Here is a 20,256-nt window from a genome sequence, read left to right as displayed (position 1 = left end):
TTACACCAAAAGAAAAGAAGAATAAAGACACCTGCACTCATATGTTTATCACAGCAATATTCACAATAGCACAGTTGTGGAATCAACCTAAGCGTCCATCAGTGGATGACTGGATAAAGAAAATGTAGTTTTTGTATACCATGAAATACTACACAGCCATGAAAAGCGTGAAATCATTTCTTCTGCAGCAACATGGATGGAGTCAGAGACCATTATCCTAAGTAAAATAACTCAGAAACAGAAAATTAAATACTGCCTGGACACTAAACAATAGGCACACATGGACATAGAAAGGGAAGTAACAGACATTGGGAATTTTAAAAGGGGGAAGGATAGAGAGGGATAAGGGTTGAAAAATTACCAATGAGGTATTATGTTCACTATTTAGGTGAAGGGCATACTAGGAGCCCAAACCTCACCATTACAAAACATATCCATGTAACAAGCCTGTAAATGTACCCCTGAGTCTATAAAAATAAAAAATGCTGCTGCAGCAAAAAACACAATAATGTGTACTCCATTAAAATACAATTAGATAAGCAGTTGTTATAAGCTTGAAAAGTCTACCTCTTTTACCAGGGTGAAAAAGTTGGAATCCATGCATAGATAATACAAAGGGAAGGATATAGGAATTTGTATGAAATGTAAGACAAAGGAAGATAAAACACTATTTTTCACAAAGCAATGTATAGAGCGCTCAATCGGAAATATGGATCATTGGTTTAAAAATCAGAAGATTTAGGTTATGTCGATCTGGCTGTCTCACTTACTCTATCAAAGGAATGGAGCAAGCAAATACAGTGTTTACTTCCCATGGAATAACGAGATTGTGGTCACAAAGAGATATTAAATATTGGACTATATTTACTATGTTTGATATTGTTGACCATTTATTTCATGTTCAATCAGTTTAAGGTACTCCCAGAAATAGGCATGGAGGTATGCATGTTTTGGTGGATGCACACACTCAGCCTCTCTGCACTATTACACTATCAAGTTTCCCTCTCCATCCATTGGCTTACTCGGAGATTCAAAAGTTTAGAAAATTTATCTCAAAGGATTATGCCGAAGGCTATGTTATGAGCTCACAAATAAAATGAGGCTGAGCCTGATCTGTGCCTTTTTGGCACTACGCAGCAGTTGCTTGTCATCCACTTTCACCTTAGTGTTTTCTCATTAATTGCATTTCTTTTCTGACCCTTTCCTCATAAGAGACCCAGACAAGGAGAGAAGGGAAAGGGTAAGAGGTTTAAGTGTGGGGGAAGAAGGCCATTGTGACATTATTAAGGCCACAGCCAGATCACATCACTTGCAGGCTGGTGGACAAGTGGTATGGAGAAGGCACAACTGCCCTACCAAAGTTAGAACTCACAAGCCTGCTTTACTCCTGTGTATATAGCCGTGTGCCAACTGAACATTGGAGAGTCTTGCCTAATTGCATATTTTTGGCTCAATTCTACTGAGTTAGGTATTTGCGGAAGAAAGAGATCCCTTCATATGCAGCCTTCAGTGTGGAAAATGAGAAATCAGACAGCAGCAATGAAACTTACAAATTCAAGGAGACTTTTTCATGAGTAAGATTCAGGATATTGAAGATAATTCAATCAGTTCAGAATGGAAGAAATAAGTACATTCTTACACCCTTGTAAGAGTGTGTCCTCATTACACTCAACAGTGTGTCCTTATTCAATATAAGAATAAAAGCTTAGATCTAGATTTTTAAAAAGTATTTTTATTGTTTATAATACAGAGCTAGATGTAACAGTTGAAATTATTGAATAAGTTTCTTAGCAAAATATGAGCATGGAAGATTCCATAAACAGTTCCACTTAAAGAAATGTTGTCCAGGGACTATAAATTGATACACAATAAACTTTCTTAAAGTTAATATGAAAATAGATATTAAAAGCTTTATTTATTTATTTATTTTGCCCTGGACACACATTCTATTTCTAAAAAATTATTCTAAAAAATTAAGGTTGGTACAATGCAGGCTTTTCTATAATAGAAAAACATTTAAAGTCCTCAAACAGGAGAGTAGTTATGAAAATTATTTTCACTTCCACACAATGAAAATACATGACCTTAATCAATCATGTTATAAAAAATATTTATTGTGGTGGAAGAATGATCAAAAATATTAACTTTGAAATAAATGGCCTATATAACTGTTTGAATAACATGTCAATTTTGTAAAATAGAAATGTGGAAATGCCAATAAGGGCTAGGAAAGACATTCAGCAAAATGTAAAATCTACTTTTCTTTTCATGCCTTTTTATATTTTCTAAGTTTTTTCTTTGGATACCTTCTTATGTGAATAAATATAATCACACAAATGCTACTAACAAAAGACTCATTAATGTGTAAAAGCCTGTCTGTCTAGGAGCCCAAAGATTTGGTCAAATTCAGATGTGCTCCATGTGATATGTCATTGGCATGGAGACAGGTGCATTCAATGAACAGATGCTCACATGTCTCAGGCCTGCACTGCTCGGGGATTATGTATGTAAAATGATGGATTAGAATTGACTACAATCATAAGGAAAAATGGTCCTCCTCAGATTTGCAATCTTGTCTGTCACTCATTATCTGGTGCTCACATATAACATAAACGGCCACAAACAATAAATCCATGAAATGAAAGGCACCATTACATTGCTGATAATGAGGAGAGGGGTCTGAGTTTAAACTGGCAATCCTACCTTGTATTTCCTGATTCTGATGCAATTGAACCCTCAACTTTCTCATATTAAAAAGGTTTACATAACATATTTCTAGATACGTACAGAAGCATACGATAAAACAATGTTTTATGGCTAGAGTAAGTAAGCAGCTGGATATCATGTTGTTTGATTAGTACAGAAGAGTGGAAGTTCAAACATAAACTGAAATGACTACCTCTTTGTTTAGCTATCATAGACTGTTTCTTTATCACAGTCATAGGCAATAACAAACACAGCACCAAACTCTATTATCATAAGCATTGCTCCAATTCATAATCCCTATATGGCTATTTCTTTAGAATGAAGGTAAGAGGAACAGCTTCCTACAATCTACTTTCTGTTATATTGTACAGGGGTTGTTAAAGGCAGATTCAAAATAAATATTCAAAGGCATACTCATGGACAAAAGTTCTCCACGTACTCTCATTTGGGTCATGAGGATGTATAATCTCAGACAAATCTGCATCTTCCCACGCCTTAATAAACAGTCCTTAAAACTAGAGTTTACAAATGGCATGCATTTCTTGTATGTTGCCTTATGTTTGGAAATAATAAAGTAAATTCAACCCATTTAATGAAAAAGTTCAAAATAATAGAGTTTGGGTATAATTTTTTAAATGTAAAATGAAAGAAAAACATGTCTTTATAAAACAATTTTTATTCTTTTATTACTTGAGAGAAACATTTTGCCACTGTTCATAAGACTACTTCTACTTTTATGAAAATAGCCAGTCATGACAGGGTGCTTCCAATAAAGAAATTAAGAGAGTCAAATAAGAACCCTAATGAAATGGGGGAATGTTGAGATTTCAGACTTCTTTTCATCACATCTCTGATTTCACACAATAAAAAACATGACTCTGTTCTAGTTAAATATCCTAGTATCAGTTGTAAAATATCAGATAATGGCTGGTAAGGTAAAGTGTTATCAGATTACCAAACACTTGCCATGTGTGTTTGACTGACAATTTTACGGCAGACGTACTGAAATATATTTTGCTTAGCAACTAATGTTAAGAAGAAAACTTTCTGAATATGTCATGGTTGTGAAAAAAGGTACAGGGAATCTGGAAAAAATTTTACTCTGAAAGAACAACAAAAGTGGGCTTCAAATGAATAACTTGAATGTAAAGTATGCTATTTCATCTATTAATAAAAGCAAACAAAATTTTATAGTTCTAAACAGTTGTGTTGATCCCAACAAAAATGTTGCTTTCAGTTACTAGGGATAACTCAATCAACTAATTGAGTTAGAATAATTTTTCTTTAAAGATTGTTATTTAAGTCTAAAAACACTTTTATTATCACTATAGCATTCTGTTCTATTTTGATTTATCTGTACTAGTGATGGAGAAACTGGTTTCCAGCTTCATCCATTTCCCTCAAAGGACATGAACTCATCCTTTTTTCTGACTGCATAGTATTGCATGGTGTATATGTGCCACATTTTCTTTATCCAGTCTATCATTGATGGGCATTTGGGTTGGTTCCAAGTCTTGTGCTGCAATAAGCATATGTGTGCATGTGTCTTCACAGTAGAATGATTTATAATCCTTTGGGTATATACCCGGTAATGGGATTGCTGGGTCAAATGGTATTTCTAGTTCTACATCCTTGAGGAATCTCCACACTGTCTTCCACAGTGGTTAAACTAATTTACATTCCCACCAACAGTGTAAAAGCGTTCCTATTCCTGCATATCCTCTCCAGCATCCGTTGTTTCCTGACTTTTTAATGATCACCATTCTAACTGGCATGAGATGGTATCTCATTGTGGTTTCGATTTGAAATTCTCTAATGATCAGTGATGATGAGCTTTTTTTCTTGTTTGTTGGCCACATAAATGTCTTCTTTTGAGAAGTGGCTGTTCCTATCCTTCACCCACTTTTTGATGGAGTTGTTTGTTTTTTTCTTGTAAATTTGTTTAAGTTCCTGTAAAGTCTGAATATTAGCCCTTTGTCAGATGGAAAGATTGCAAAAATTTTCTCCCATTCTGTAGGTTGCCTGTTCACTCTGATGATAGTTTCTTTTGCTGTGCAGAATCTCTTTAGTTTGATTAGATTCCATTTGTCAGTTTTGACTTTTGTTGCCCTTCCTTTGGTGTTTTAGTCATGAAGTCTTTGCCCATGCCTATATACTGAATGGTATTCTCAGCAAACTAACACAGAACAGAAAACCAAACACCGAATGTTCTCTCTCATAAGTGGGAGCTGAACAGAGAAAACACATGGACACAGGGAGGGGAATATTACCCACTGGGGCCTGTCAAGGGGTGGGGTGCTAGGGGAGGGATAGCGTTAGGAGAAAGACTTAATGTAGATGACGGGTTGGTGGGTGCAGCAAACCAACATGGCATGTGTATACCTATGTAACAAACCTGCATGTTCTGCACATGTATCCCAGAACTTAAAGTATAATAATAAAAAAAGACCAAAAAAAAAAACTGGCTTACACAATCTTTTGAAATCTTTATTCAAACATGAACTGCAGGAAAGAGTTAAGAAACATGGGAAATTATTTTATCTTTTTCAATCTTGCAGAAATTGTATTTTAGACTTTTTAATAAATACAACAAATAATGACCATGTCTTGGAATTAACAAAACAGAGGAAATTGGTATTTTTCATGATAAACTCTAAGATGTACTCAAAACCCGAGTTAGGACAGTGACAGTGTAATTCCCAGGTGTTGGTTGGGAAAGGTTCCTTCAGCTAAGAATTAAGTTTATTTTTAAATGTTTTACCCAAATATACATTCTCAGGCCTAATTTTCACATCTATTCTTTTGCTTCTGATTGGCTCTGACAACAATAGACTTTAATAAGAAAAAGGTTTTTTTTTTGTTTAAACTATTTAAATTAAACCATAATGTGGTATAGAAATATAAAAACCTATCTTTTTTGTTTGAAAAGTACTAGAAAAATGTCTTTTTGTCATTTAAACAACCTTGTAGATCAAGTGACTATATTTCAAGTTAATCACCAATGAATAAAAACGCATTACAATTTTGAGGTGTTTTTTTCCCTGTTAGTTTCTACCTAACATTTTGCAGATTTTTTCCCCTAAAGATATGCAGCTTTGACTCACATACAGTTATCAGCCTGGCATAGGAGCTCCCAAAGAATGATGCATTCATTTAGCGGCCTCTGTCTTCTTTCTAAGCAACCTAAGAGGAACAATTGTTTAGTCTCTTTTCTATGCTATTCTTTGACTCAGTGGGAATAAACTGGCCTCTGGACCTCTCTTCCTGGCCTGCCTCTTTCTAACCTTCGCAGTTCAGTGTGAGGAGCACAGAGAGATTGATGAGCCTGGGGTACACCTTCTTCCACTCAGCAGTGCACAGCTGGGAAGGAAGGCAGAGAAGTTCTGCTCACAGACCACACAAAGTACTCCCCACCAGGCCACAGCTGTGACCAGCCAACAATTCTTCCCCTGACACCTAAGACCCATATTTCATAGTCTAAGAATAGATGTGCTTACACTGATCAAGAGTGTAGGAGGTTGACATGGCTACCCTCAGACGGCTGGGGCTCAGATGCATAAAGATGTCATGAGATCTGGTTTTAATTGAAATGCAAGCATTCACCATGTGGTATTTTATACACAGGGCCATTTTACCTTATATGGGTAATAGTATGTATTTTGGCAATGTCACAAAACAAAACAAAACAGTGAGTATGAGCTGGAATAAAAACTTATCAGGATCTGTAGAAAAGAATTATATCTAATAAAATATTATATAGACATGATATTCATATTTTTGACTATTATACAGATTTAACATGCCAGTGTAAAAAATTATTGTACGATTGATTGCTATTTTATCCATTTGTAGTGAGGTGATACTCCTAGAGCTAAATTTTCTTGTAACTGACATGTTAACAACTGAGAAATTTCGTGTTGGTATTTTTTTATTACCTTTTGGCACTAGGATTTCTTCTTTGAGAAAGTCGGAATAGTAAAACAAAACTGTTACAATATTTTTATTATCATAGTACCACAAAGTAAACATGGAGAACTGACTCACCGTCCAACTGATGTAGAAAGATCAAAGAAGACTCGTATCATATTTTAACCTTAAGTGAAGGCCTGTGTGGAGATAAAAATTAGAACATCAGATCAATCCTAAAATACAACTTATTTAGTCTGTTTCTCCCTTTCAAAGTTTAAAGTAGAAAGCTTTCATTGGCAAATTAGTCCAGATGTTGGCTTAGAATAAAATCCAACTTCCATTAGGAAATGATATTTGTTTTTAATTTCTAACAGATCTGTACCCTTTCTTGACAAAGTGTGAGACCTTCATATTTGCAAATGTGCTGCTAGTATATGGAGCAGGACCGAAACTTGACAGTTCTATTTTATGCAGCCTTTGTAGAAATGTTTTTTAGGTGAGCACATTGCAAGATAAAATGCAAATACAGTCTGGCTTTATTGTCAGTAGAGGAATAGTTGTGCCCTTGGATATAGCTAACGTCTGTGCCTTTGACAAGAGGAGAATCTATAGTTGATGCAGTGTCCTTCCTTGTCCTGCACAGATCAAATCTCACTTTGCTGTGGCCACCCACTTTGCCTAGACATAAAGTAGGCTGCATAAACAGAGAAGGTAAGCGATATGACAAATAATTATGTTACTAATCTGCATATTGCTGACTAATTGTTGAGTAATTAAAAGCTGTGTTCAGTGATCACTGTGATCTAAGTCTGAATAAACTTGATATTCAGCTTCTGGGCGGTTGTGAGAACATGTTCTAGATCACTCTCACACCAGATGTTGGGTTCTTCTCTGAGAGGCTTCATTGTTGACTCAACAGAATTCAGGTCATCTTCAGAAACCCTATGTCACCTGGATGACACCTATCAGTCTACATGAGGGTTGAGGGGGAAGGGGGATAGATCTATAATTGCTATCCCTAAAGAATTAATTATAGTCAGGCACGGGGGCTCATGCCTGTAATCCCAGCACTTTGGGAGACTGAAGCGGGCAGATCATGAGGTCAGGAGTTCGCGAACAGCCTGGTCAATATGGTGAAACCCCATCTCTACTAAAAAGTACAAAAATTAGCCAGGCATGGTGGCATGTGCCTGTAGTTCCAGCTACTTGGGAGGCTGAGGCAAGAGAATCACTGGAACCCGGGAGGCGGAGGTTGAAGTAAGCTGAGATCACGCCACTGCACTCCAGCCTGGGCAACAGAGCAAGACTCTGTCTCAAAAAAAAAAAAAGAAAAAGAAATTAATTATAAACTCTAAATGTTCTTTAAATTTTGCCACTGATATGACTTAGTTATAGTTGCTTTTGCCTCATTTGTCCAAGGAAGAGGCAAACAAAAACAAAAAACAAACCTTTAAGTGTAAGAACCTACCACAGGCTAGAGCAAAGAGGGTCACCTGGGGTAAAGAGGGCAGCAAAGCCCAGCTCCAGTCAAACCATCTTCCCTCATGGTTAGTGTCACTCTTTGGGACAGTGCTCCTTGCCCCATTTATCCTCTAATAGCCCTTAAACTTCAATACCATCTGCTTCCTCATGCTCACCCTGCTCTTAGGTACCTGGATTCTGTTTCTGAAACCTGGTCCTGTTCAATGACTTGATTCTTGTCTGCAGAATTCACTCTCATAGTCATCAATTCTTTGGCCTCAACTCCCTTCTGACCACTAGACTTCATCCTGGAATTCTGCCACTGGATCCTTTTCTGACCACTTTCTCTTGCAAGATTCATTCCTCATTGTCTGCCACCTAATCTAGGACTCAAAATACGGAGGTCAGTGCCTCCATGTGGAACTTTCATGCAGGTCCAGCTCTGGTCTGAGCCCTCAGTTGGGTGTTGATGTCAGGTTTGAAACCTTGCATGGGTCACACTGATTCAACAAAAGGAATCTGAGTAGATGGGTTGGGCTTCCAGCTGTAGGCCATGCTGGGAAGCTGTGGCTCTGGTGCTCCTGTAGTTATGTGAGTGTGAGTGTGTGAGTATGACATTGAAGGAGTGTGTAAGAGGGAGAATGAGTATGTATGACTATGGGTATGTTAGAGTGTGTGTGAGTTAGAGTGTGCAAGTAGGAAGTGAATACACCAAGAAAGCCTTTTGCTGGCAGCAAAGTCTGAGAGAAGTGGTAGACTAGAAGGATCATTAGACGGGAGGATAAGTGACCCAGGTTCTATTCCTGCTTCTGCTACCACTGAGCAGTGGGACTTAGAGCAAGCCACTTTTTGTTTCTTTGATCAGGATCTGAAAAGTCCTACAACTCAAGTTACTACAAAAAGTAATATAAAATTCCTGTCATGAATCCACTTAATCTGCCTAACTGTATTTTAGAAGTTGAACAGAGAGCTGGCTATTTTAGAGTAGAACATAGAGAGGAGGCTAATGTTGAGAAACTCAAAGACAAGCTCAAGTCCCCTTGTCACACACTTTCTGGATTACTGTTAAAATAGTACAGGAATGGAGACTGAACAAATACTGGCCCCACTCCGGGTTAAAAGAGGACTTCTATGGTGATCACGTGATGTCAAAAGGAACGCAAACTCCCCAGTCTTCCTTTGTTGTCCCCTTGACCTGGAATGTCCCTCTCTTAAATTTTCCTGAAATGCAGACATAGGATTAAATCTATCTCCCTCTCTTCTTGACTTAAAAAGTACTTCAACTCTTTAATAAAAAGAGCGGGGTGAACAGGAGACATTGCATGCCATCTTAATTTGAAGGTATGCCGTCTTAATTTGAGAATTTATGGCCCTGAGTGGCCTCCATCAATTATAACGAAGAAAACAGGCTTGGCATACTTTTCTTCTTCCGTTGACTGTATTGATGGGGTTTACAAACATCCACATAGAAGGCAGGCCCAAGAAACAACAAACATTAAACAATCTTCTCTTTCTTGACTGCTAAAAGTAAATAGCAATTTAGTTGCAGTGCTGTCTGAAGACTCAAACCAAAACCAGAGGCAAATGTAAATGTCTCCTCTTTTAATAAGAAGTCATTAATAAGTTCATATATCTCCATTCTAACTCAGGTTGGCAATGGGATGATCAATTTAAAGCAACTTAGATGACAGAGAAGCAGATTTGAAAAGCAAATATACAGGAGAGTCATAACCTCCTGTCTCCATCAGTTGAAACTTAGACCATTAAAGCAAGAAGGGATTCTCAAGAGGAAGAAGAATAAATATGAGGAAGATCTAGGAAACTGGGGCTTAAGGGGTTAAAATGACATTACAGGATCACCAACAGTTTTGGGCTATGATCTTCTGTCTCTCAGATTGAAACCTTTGCCACTATTGTCTGTTGTTTGTGATGTCATTATGCTTTAGAAAAGTCAAACATTTTCCCAGGATTAGTTTTTAAGTAGAAATTACTGTGGCAGTTCAACATTCCTTTTAAAAAGTTCCGTCCTTGGTTTGACATCTATGTTCCTTGCAGGATTTCCCACCTGTCCCTCTCCTCTCAACAACATGCTTTCCCAACAACAGAAGTGTACAGCTCCTGCCTTCCTTTTCCTCAGAGACTCCCTTTCCCCTGAACTTCTTCACTTTCTTCCTTGGTGTCTGGTTGTCCCCTTTTTCCTCTTCAGGCACATGGTAGCATTTCCAGTTCCTAAACTCTCCATGCACAGCTCAATTGTCCTGATTTCCAGAGAGTCATTTACATCTGTGGTTCCCAAAGTGTGGTCCCCAGACCAGCAGCACCACATCAGCTGGAAACTTGTTAGAAATTCAAATTCTCAGATCTCAGACCAGATCTACTGTACTGAAAACTCTGAGGATGAGGCTAGGTAGTCTGTTTCGGTAAGCTCTCCAGGTGATTCTAATCCCTGCTCTTGTCTGAGAACCACGGATCTATGTTATTTTCTGTTAGCATAAGCTCAAGCATGAGGGCTCTGTGTAGGACTCCTTGTGTTCAAATCCTACTTTCTGGCTGTGTACTTTGGATAAATTAGTTAACCTCTCTGTGCCTCATATTACCCATCTGTGAAATGAGGCTAATAATAGACTTTGCCTCAGAGATATGTTGTTGTGAGGATGCAATGATAACAGTTATGTATGTGATGTACTTAGCACAGAGCAAAGCCTAGGAAATACTAAAAAATATTAGCACTTGTTCTTTTATAAGATACTTCTGCTCACAGAATATGAAATGTAAGTTACTTTCCTTTCCCTACCATACCTTCATGAAACTTGTAAACAAATATTAATCAATAGTGATACCGTGTTACTTAAGATATAAATTGTGTTCTGAATCAGGTTCTGATGTTATCAGTTTCTATGAAATTACATTCATGTTTGCAAGTAAATAGTTATATGAATATTTAATTTGAATACTTCAACAGCCAAAAAAAAAAAAAATGATGACACAAAAATTTGAAAGAATCAGCTTAGAGAAAGCCATTTTATTGGCACATAGGAGTAAACTCAGAAACAGTTTCACAAGTTTGTTCTTGTAGGAGCTGATACCTTTAAAGGAAAACACATATATACAGTTTTTTTTTTTTTTTTTGGCTAATAATAAAACACTCTAGTCTTTTTCAGTCTAGGACAACTGTAAACTTGCCAGTGCAGAATGTCCTTGAGGTAAAAAAGCAAACTCAAGCATTGGAGTGGGACTCCACAAGCAACCCTTCAAATATGAATATACTTCATTTTTCTTTAAGTGATATAAATTCATATTAATTAATACTAAATATTCAGTCACAATTGCTGCTATTTTTGCAATTATCCTAAAGAATGAGTTCATACTTCACATATGAAATGATCCATATATATTTCAAAAAGTAAAGTTACAGAATTCCTTTATTAGACCATTTATATATAAGATCTCCTCACCCAATGCACCCAATGCTACAATGTAGTTCTTTCCCTTCCATGCAAATGTCAATCCTTTAAAATATCATATACTTTATTAAAAAATTTAAATACATTATTACTCTCACAATGAAGAGAGCCATTAATTAGCAGAGAACTTTCTAAGTAATATCCAAATTTTAAATTAGATATGATTTTCTAGATTGGTAATTGTGGTTAATAGATATTACAGTTTTAAAGCTTATGTTACCTGAAACATATGTACAGTGTATGGTTCTAGTGAAATGGCTCAGGCCTGTAGTAAAAATAAAAAGCCTGCCCAGAAAGAAACTTTTTAAAAGACAGGGCAAAAACTTTATGTACATAGCATTTTTTTTTTTTTTTTTTTTTTGTAAGTCAGTGGTAAAGTCCTCAGCTGTGAACATGTTGGACGTAAGGTTATGCAATTGTGGTTAAGGAAATACGGTGGTTGTTAATTTAATTCCTAGCTGACCCAATTTCCATTCATATAAAATATGCTTTGCAGCAGTCATCAGGAGACCACTTTGACTTTAGTTTAAATGGAATTTCCTTGCTTTTTATGACATTTCAAATTTTCACTAAAAGATAGAAGAATTTTGTTGAACTGTATGAAACACATGGTTTAATCAGGGAGAAAAATGTGTAGGTAAAGTTTTACACTGTATCAACAAATGTTGATATACAGCATCGTATGAGCAATTCTAGAAAAAGAAAAAACACATAGTGCAGTGGAATCCTTAGAAAAACAAGTCTAAAAATCAGACATGTGAATGGGAGTTGTTCCATTTGGAGGACATAATTATAAACACAGTTCTATGAGCTTTTTCTAAGGCATTATAATTCTGGCCCTAAACCATGCTGTTTATTGCTAGGAAGGAGAACTGGAAATCAGAAATCCTCACTCTGGTCCCAGGACACTTAACAAGATGTCGACAATTCTTGTGGCCTGGTATGCTTCAGTGGTGTTAATAGTTGTTAATTTTATTAGTAATCATCTTTGAATAAATAATCTATGTTTGAATTCCTATCGTGAAATAATTCCTTTTAAAAAATAACAGAAACCACTGTTAAGACTGAAACACAGAGGATAATGGAATCAAAAGAGCTAAAAGAGCTCTGCTATAAAAGAATAAATTTATAAAGACAAATAGTGCCAGACAGACTTGATAGCTTTTTCAATAGAATTAAAAACTTACTGAGCGCAATGAATGTACCTTAACACACATATATTTATATTTTTGTAACCCATTTGATACAGTATCTCAATAAATCTTATTTGCCAACCTAATTAGCATTGGCTTTGCTGTGTGCTCTGTCACATGGACTGAGAACTGGCTGGAGGACAAATCCTAATGACGCAGGGCAATGTGTTGACTATAGGGTCAGCGTGAGGTCTGGTTTTGTTTAATGTCTTTATTAACGATCAGGAAGAAAGAGCAAATAATTATTGAATGAAATAATATTTTAATGACAGGCACATGGACTGACTGGAGAGCACAATGAAGTAGAAATGTATAAGCACCAGTTCCAGGGTTGCTACTGATTTGAAGGAAGCCAGTCACTTGATTTTTCTGGATCTGTTTCCCCATGTGGGAAATGGAGATAATGGCATTCTTGTGAGAAAGCAAAGATAAGATTTTATGATTTCAAATAAAAAGTGTAATAATACCCACTCTGATAATATATGGCTCTTATCTACTGCTTACAATACCTGTGAGAGATCACTTTAATATGGCAGAACATAGGGTAGGGTCAGTGTCAGAAAGGAACAGAACAACATTGTCCAGGGACAACACATTTGGAGGACAAATGGCTAAACCACCCTGAGAAAGACTTTGCAAATAGATGGAGGCAACTTAGCGTAGGAAGCTGAATACCAGGAGAATCTTTTGTGGAAAACTAGATGGAAGAGTAAAGGATGATGTGGAAGAGGATAAAGCTGTCGTGCTGTGTTTGGGGATGGAGAAAGGACTCCAGGGAGACCTTCTTCATTTTACTACTTGTTTTTCTTCTGGTCTTCAGAAATTGCATACATAGAAGATGTGTGTATACCAAACTATTCTGTAATTGTTGTTTAGTTTTTATATCAGAAATTTAAGTTGTTTAAATGCAAAGGTAAAAGCCAGTCGTCTAATTTGGGTAAAGCCATACATTTGATGGTCTTGGAGGAGCCATCTCTAGCCTGATGTAGTTGCAGTGTTAATGACAGTTTTCTCAGTTTATACAGGGGCAACTAGCTGAGGTTCACGTGCTCATTTATAGAAACAAGCTAAAACTAATTTACAGACAGAATCTTTTTTTTTTTTCAGTCGAGAAGTAGGATTACCAAAGAGACTAGAATACTTGTGACAGCTGGAGAGCCTTTATCCTTTTTAGAAGGAAAGAATCTCAGGAACTGAATTAACATCAGAAAACAGTTCTTGCACTGTAAAGCAGAAAGCTCAAACTAACCTGATCCTGAGTATTTGCAGGGAGCTTATGACAAATATAGATCTGTGTCTCAGCTCAGAGCTATCAAAGAAGAACTTCCAAAAAAGCCAAAGTAATTGTGATGATCAGGCAAGTGTGAGAAACCCCAAGGTTGAGTAAAGGGAATTGGATTGTCTTAAAGGGTAGTCTCATCAATCCACCTTGCAGCCGTAGCTAATAAAGTGTATTCCTTCTAAGCTGATCCAGAATATTTATACTGACTTATGCAGAGAGGCTCCCCGCACCCAGCATAGCCCGGAAGATTGCATAGAAAATAGACTAGGTCTTGTTTTTTACCGTTTTTCTTACCAATTAGCAAAGGCTAAGGTTAGTACTTAGGAATCTCATTTTATAATTTCTAAGAGTACAGATTATTTTTCATCAGTTATTGATTTTCAATTTACTTATAATTTTTATCCTGTTTGTTTCCAAAAACCAATTTGAGGATTACATTTCAAATTGCCTTTCTAGTGAGGGTTGAGGAAAAGAAACTTTATGAATTCCTGCTGTGACTAGAGGGGTCCCATCAACATTCTTATGGAATTGAGACTAAAATTCACCCCTCTCTCCTGTAAGACATTGTTCTTTATACTATGCCATGAACACTACCTTTTTTTTTGTTGTTTGTTTTTGAAGACAGGTATAGCCATGCAAAATAAAGTCGAAATTTGAGGAAACATTTCCTGTATATTTGCAGAATTGTAAAAATGGCAGAAATGTTAGAGAAGGACTGAGTAGGCATTAGTGAGCAGATATAAAGATATTCTCATACATCTTTATGTCTTAGAGCCTCAGAAAAGAGCAATGACCTCTGCCTGACCAGGAATTACCTCTTTGCCAGGGCTGCAATCAGTTCAGCACAGTCCCTGTGCGTGGAAGGGACTATGAGGGTAATTATTTTCTCATAATATATGTTTTTGTTTCTACTTATTTAAAAGTCAAGCCATCTGTCTTAGTGTTTTCATGCTCCTATAACAATATACCTGAGACTGGATAATTTATACAGAACAGAAATTTATTTCTCACAGTCCTGGAGGCTGAAAGTCCATGATCAAGGTGTGGGCAGATTCAGTGTCTAATGAGGGCCTGGTCTCCGCTTCCAAGGTGGTTCCTTGCATGCTGTGTCCTCACATGGCGGAAGTGACAGAAGAGCAAAAGGAGCTTAGCTAGTTCCCTCCAACCCTTTTATAAGGTCACTAACCCCATTTATGAGGACTCCACCTCAAGGTTTAATCACCTTCTAAAGGCCCTACCTCTTAATAAACACTATCACATCAAGATTTAAAGTTTCAGTATATGAATTTTGGGGTAGCACATACATACTTTAAACAATAGCACCATCCTTTAATAAAACATGCATTTCTTAAAAAAAAATCTACTTAGAAAATAAACATGCTGAATATTCTCACATTCTAATTTTAGCTCTTCTGCTTTGCAGTGTGAATTGCTAGTAACTTCTGAGTCCTACTTTCATCATCTCTAAAATGAAAATATTACCCAGGATTTGTTGTAGAAAAAGGAGTTAATATGGTGCCTGGCACATGGTAGGTGCTAAATAAATGGAAACTATTATTATGATAGAAATAGTCTTATTTTTATTTAATATTTTTGTTTTTTTTTCCCACAGTCCTAAGGTTTATATTTTCTTCCTCTTTTTTTATTTTTTTTTTAAATTTTGAAACAGGGTTTTGTTCTGTTGCCCAGGTTGGGATGCTCACTGGCTGCATGGCTCACTGCAGCCTCGACCTCCCAGGCTCAATGATCCTCCCACTTCAGGCCCCTGGGTGGCTGGGACTATAGGCGTGCACCACCACACCCGGCTAATTTTTGTATTTTTGGTAGAGATGGGGTTTCCTCATGTTGCCCAGGCTTGTCTTGAACTCCTGAGCTCAAGTGGTCCACCCACCTTGGCCTCTCAAAGTCCTGAGACTACAGGAATGAGCCACCACATTCAAACTCCTTTCAAGTTTTAAAATGTTTTGATTTCTTTATTTTGGTTACTCAAGTTTTTTGTGACTTTAAAAAAAAAAAATCAAATGTGTTTAAGCTTTTTTTGTTTTAAAATTCTCATGGTAATCTCATTAGGCTTTAGAATATTTTATTAATTTCCTTTGAAATGTTATTTTATTATCCTACTTTAATTTTTATTTTCTGTCATTTCCTCTTCTATTTATGTATGCATATATACATGTATGAATTTATTTATTTGATTTTTTTTTGTAATAGAGGCTTACATGAAAGCAAGGATGCAGGAGTGGTGATAGATTATTCTTATCACAAAGGGGAGGTGGCAGCCTTTTTTCCAGCTCACTCCTGCTGTGCATAACAGAACTTCTAGTATGTGTAAGAAAAGAAACACAATCTTCTGAGGTTTAGGACAGTCGTGAGGTAATTCTTCCCATGATTAAAGTTTGCTTTATGCATAGGAAACATTTACTTTTACCACAACAGCATGGATTGACTCTGTGTCCCCACCCAAATCTCATCTTGAAGTACTGCCATAATTCCCACGTGTTGTGGGAGGGACCCAGTAGGAGATAATATGAATCATGGGGGCAGTTTCCCCCATACTGTTCTTGCGGTAGTGAATAAGTCTCATGAGATCTGATGGTTTTATCAGGGGTTTCTGCTTTTGCACCTTCCTCATTTCTCTTGCCACTGCCGTGTAAGAAGTGCCTATTACCTCCTGTCATGGTTCCAAGGCCTCCCCAGCCATATGGAACTGTAAATCTAATTAAACTTCTTTTTCTTCCCTGTCTTGGGTATGTCTTTATCAGCAGTATGAAAACTGACTAATACAAGCATGGTCTCAAGACATTCATTAATCTTACCAGTATTTTTACTTTCTAGTGCTGTTTTTGCTTTTATTAATGCCAATTCCCAATGTCAGTAATTTAATACGTACGCATTTGTATAAACAATATAAATAATTCATTTATGTTTTCTCATTTGTTGATTAAAAAGTTAAGAGTGTCCTATTCATTAATTTACCTACCTACAAAATTAACTACTGAATGCTTTGTAGTGGTTGAAGGTACAAGTTCCTGTACCAGTGTGTCTATCATTTAGTCAGATAGTATGTGTACCTACTAGCCATACATGGTTAATTATGCACTTGAGGTGTGGCTAGTGTGACTGAGGAATTGAATTTTTAATTTTATTTAATTTCAACTACTTTAAATATTAACACTGAAGCATTGCAAAATAATTTTCCACTAAACAACTTTATGTAAAATATGTCATTAGCAATTTTTATAGATTACATGTTGCAATGATAATATTTTAGACTTATTAGGTTAAATTGAAGTATATTACTAAAAGTAATTTTGGCTTGTTTCTTTTTACCACTTTTTTTTTTCTGTTTCTGTAGTCTTATCTTTATTTCTGGTGCAGTTGAGACGCCACTATATATATATATATATATATAAGCACACACACACATATACATACATACATACATATAAATTTGAAAATAAGAGAAAAACTTTGCAGTGAAATATCTATTTGCAGTGGTAATATGCTTGCCTGAACATTTTGGGAAATATTTGCTTATTCTTCTTTTTGCCACTTTGTAATGTGGCTGCTAGAAAATTACAAATGTGGCTTGCATTGTTTCATTGAATAGCACTGACATAGGCTATCTTACATCTCTATCAAACAAAAGCAAGTAGAAAATAATACCAAAATAACTTATAAAAAAATGACCTGTTAGAAAAGATGTTACTAATTTATGAAAAAAAAAGTTAATCATGATTCAGAAAGACTCAGAAAAGAATCACCTAAGGATGCCTCTTCCTTTGAGCCTGAAAGTTGGAGAGCGTGTCTGTAGAGCAGGAGAAAAGCAATGCCCAAAATTCCGGAGGTGATCAAGTGGGGTGACCTGACTGAGAAACATTATCATTGAGACTTATCACATTGAGACTCATTTCACAAAACATAAGTTAGAAAGAGTTAAAGAATCTTGGTTCCTGTTTAAACTACTATCCTGTGCAAAAAACTCTTCATTCAGTCAAACTTTAACAAGTATTTATTGAATGCTTATTATATGTCCTAATCTAGATGTTGGAAAAACAGCAGCAAACAAGATCTACAAATTCTTACTCTTGTTAAGTTGTGGTTGGTAGACACAGATGACAGGCAATTTATAAATAAATGAAGAAGAGAAAGGGCAAAATCAGATCTTGGTAGTACTAGGAAGAAAATAAAATGGTGATAACTCTAGAAAGATGGGGGATAAAGGAAGACACCCTCAGCTAATTGAGATAGAGTGGTCCAGGATGGCCTGATGGAGGAAATGGCATGGGAGCTGAAAACTAGAAAGTAAGAAATCACCAGTCACACCAGGATCTGGGACTGAAGCATTCAACAGATGAGCTGACAAATGACAAATGGAAAGGTCTTGGAAGGAATGAGCTAGGCGTGTTACAGAAACAGAAAAACTACTGTGACGGGTGCATGAGACTGGGGATGTAGGCAGAAGCCAGATTATATCCGATTTTAGAAGCCAATACAATAAACACAACTCTGTATTTATTCTATGTGTCACAAAATCTGTTGAAGAGTTTTAACAGGGGTGTGATGTGAATAGAGTTTTTGCTGCTCTTTCAGGACTAGCTTGTAGTGGAGAAAACACTTCTCCAGCATCCATAAACTGAAAGCCATGCCTGCCTCCTCTGCATTCCTATACAGCTTTAGCTGTACATCTCTAAGGACACTTTTTCTTCTACCTTGTATTCTGATTATTTAGTTCAAGTTTTACCTCTACTATCTGGGAAGAATTTAGTACGATTCATCTTTGCTACTCCCATAGTCTTAGCACAGTGCCTTGGACATAATATGTTCTTTATAAATATTTACTTAATGAATGAGTCAAGGAATGGGGATAATTCAGACTCTGCTTGAATACCTTCAATGAAAAAAAAAAAGAGTATAGCTTCATAAAGCAACACATTCCATTGTTGGAAGGTTCTAGATGGTTAAAAGATGTTTTGAAAATTGATCTAAAATGGATACTTCTTTTTACTTTCACTTATTCATCTTTGCTCTTTTGTTGTTCTGCAGAGGAAAGGAGAAAATAATTAACTTCCTCTTCCACAAAATCATCTTTTATTTGCTAACTGCTATTTTTATTCACAAATGTTTCATCTTTGCCCTTCCCAGTATTTTCAATTTTTTGGATGTGTTTTAAATTTACTAACCCTCCTCTGCACTTTCTTTGGTGTACAGTTTAGTTTATATTAGAATTCCCTCAAAATGTGGTGCCCCAAATTGAATGCAATATATCACATGGATCTGAAGAGTTAAAATACATTGAGGCTAATTAACTTTTTTGGAGAGTCATACATGGATAGGTGCTAAAATGTTAATATTTTTAATAGCTTCATCAAAATATTGGTGCATAATGAAATCAGATTATTAAGATGTCTCAACTGACTGTAAATGAATGGGTGGTTACTTATAACCCACTGCCCTGGGCTTGTTGGTGTTTCACTGAAATTGATAGGCAAGAGTCAGGAACCATCTCATAGAGCCTTCTGATGGTGTGATTTCAGTTAAAGTTAATAAATAGGAATGCTAAATTGGTAATAGGCATTATCTTTCTAAAGCACAGGTATGTATTTACTAGGGATCTTAATTTTCATTATCCTCTACTTCTCAACTAGGCTTTGTGAATTGCCATATATAAGATGGGGTAAACCAGAGGCAGAATAAAGCACAGAATAATATAGAATTGCCTGGAGTTAGCCAAACTACAACGTATGAGGGCACAGTTCTGCACAAACAACCTTCACTTCAGACACCAAACTGCAAGTTTGGGAGGGTTCCCAAAACCACCTCAGGTTCGGTAATTCAAAAGAAGGGCTTGAAGAACTCACTAAAAATTGTCACAGTGATCATTATTACTTGTTACAGGAAAGGATACAGATTAAAATTGACCAAAGAAAGATATACATAGTGCAGAGTCTGGGGGGATACCAAATGTGAAGCTTCTGTTGTCCTCTCCTATGGAGTCTGGATGACTTATTCTCCTGGAATTGCTGGGTGGTCATAGGCATAAAGGATTGCCAAACAGGGACACTCACATAAGCTTCAAAATTTAGAGTTTTTATTGAGGCTTCACTACACAGATATGATTGATTGATCACCCACACAGTAAAACTCAGTATCCAGGTTAACTGAGAATGTGTGACCCCAAGTTCCCAACCTAAATCACATGGTTGGTCTTCCTGGCTTGGAGAGTCCCTACCCAAGCAAA

The sequence above is a fragment of the Piliocolobus tephrosceles genome, chromosome 4, assembly GCF_002776525.5.
Source record: "Piliocolobus tephrosceles isolate RC106 chromosome 4, ASM277652v3, whole genome shotgun sequence".
NCBI classification, from domain to species: domain Eukaryota; kingdom Metazoa; phylum Chordata; class Mammalia; order Primates; family Cercopithecidae; genus Piliocolobus; species Piliocolobus tephrosceles.
The sequence above is the reverse complement of the archived record's forward strand: the minus strand, read 5'-3'. Positions refer to the sequence as shown.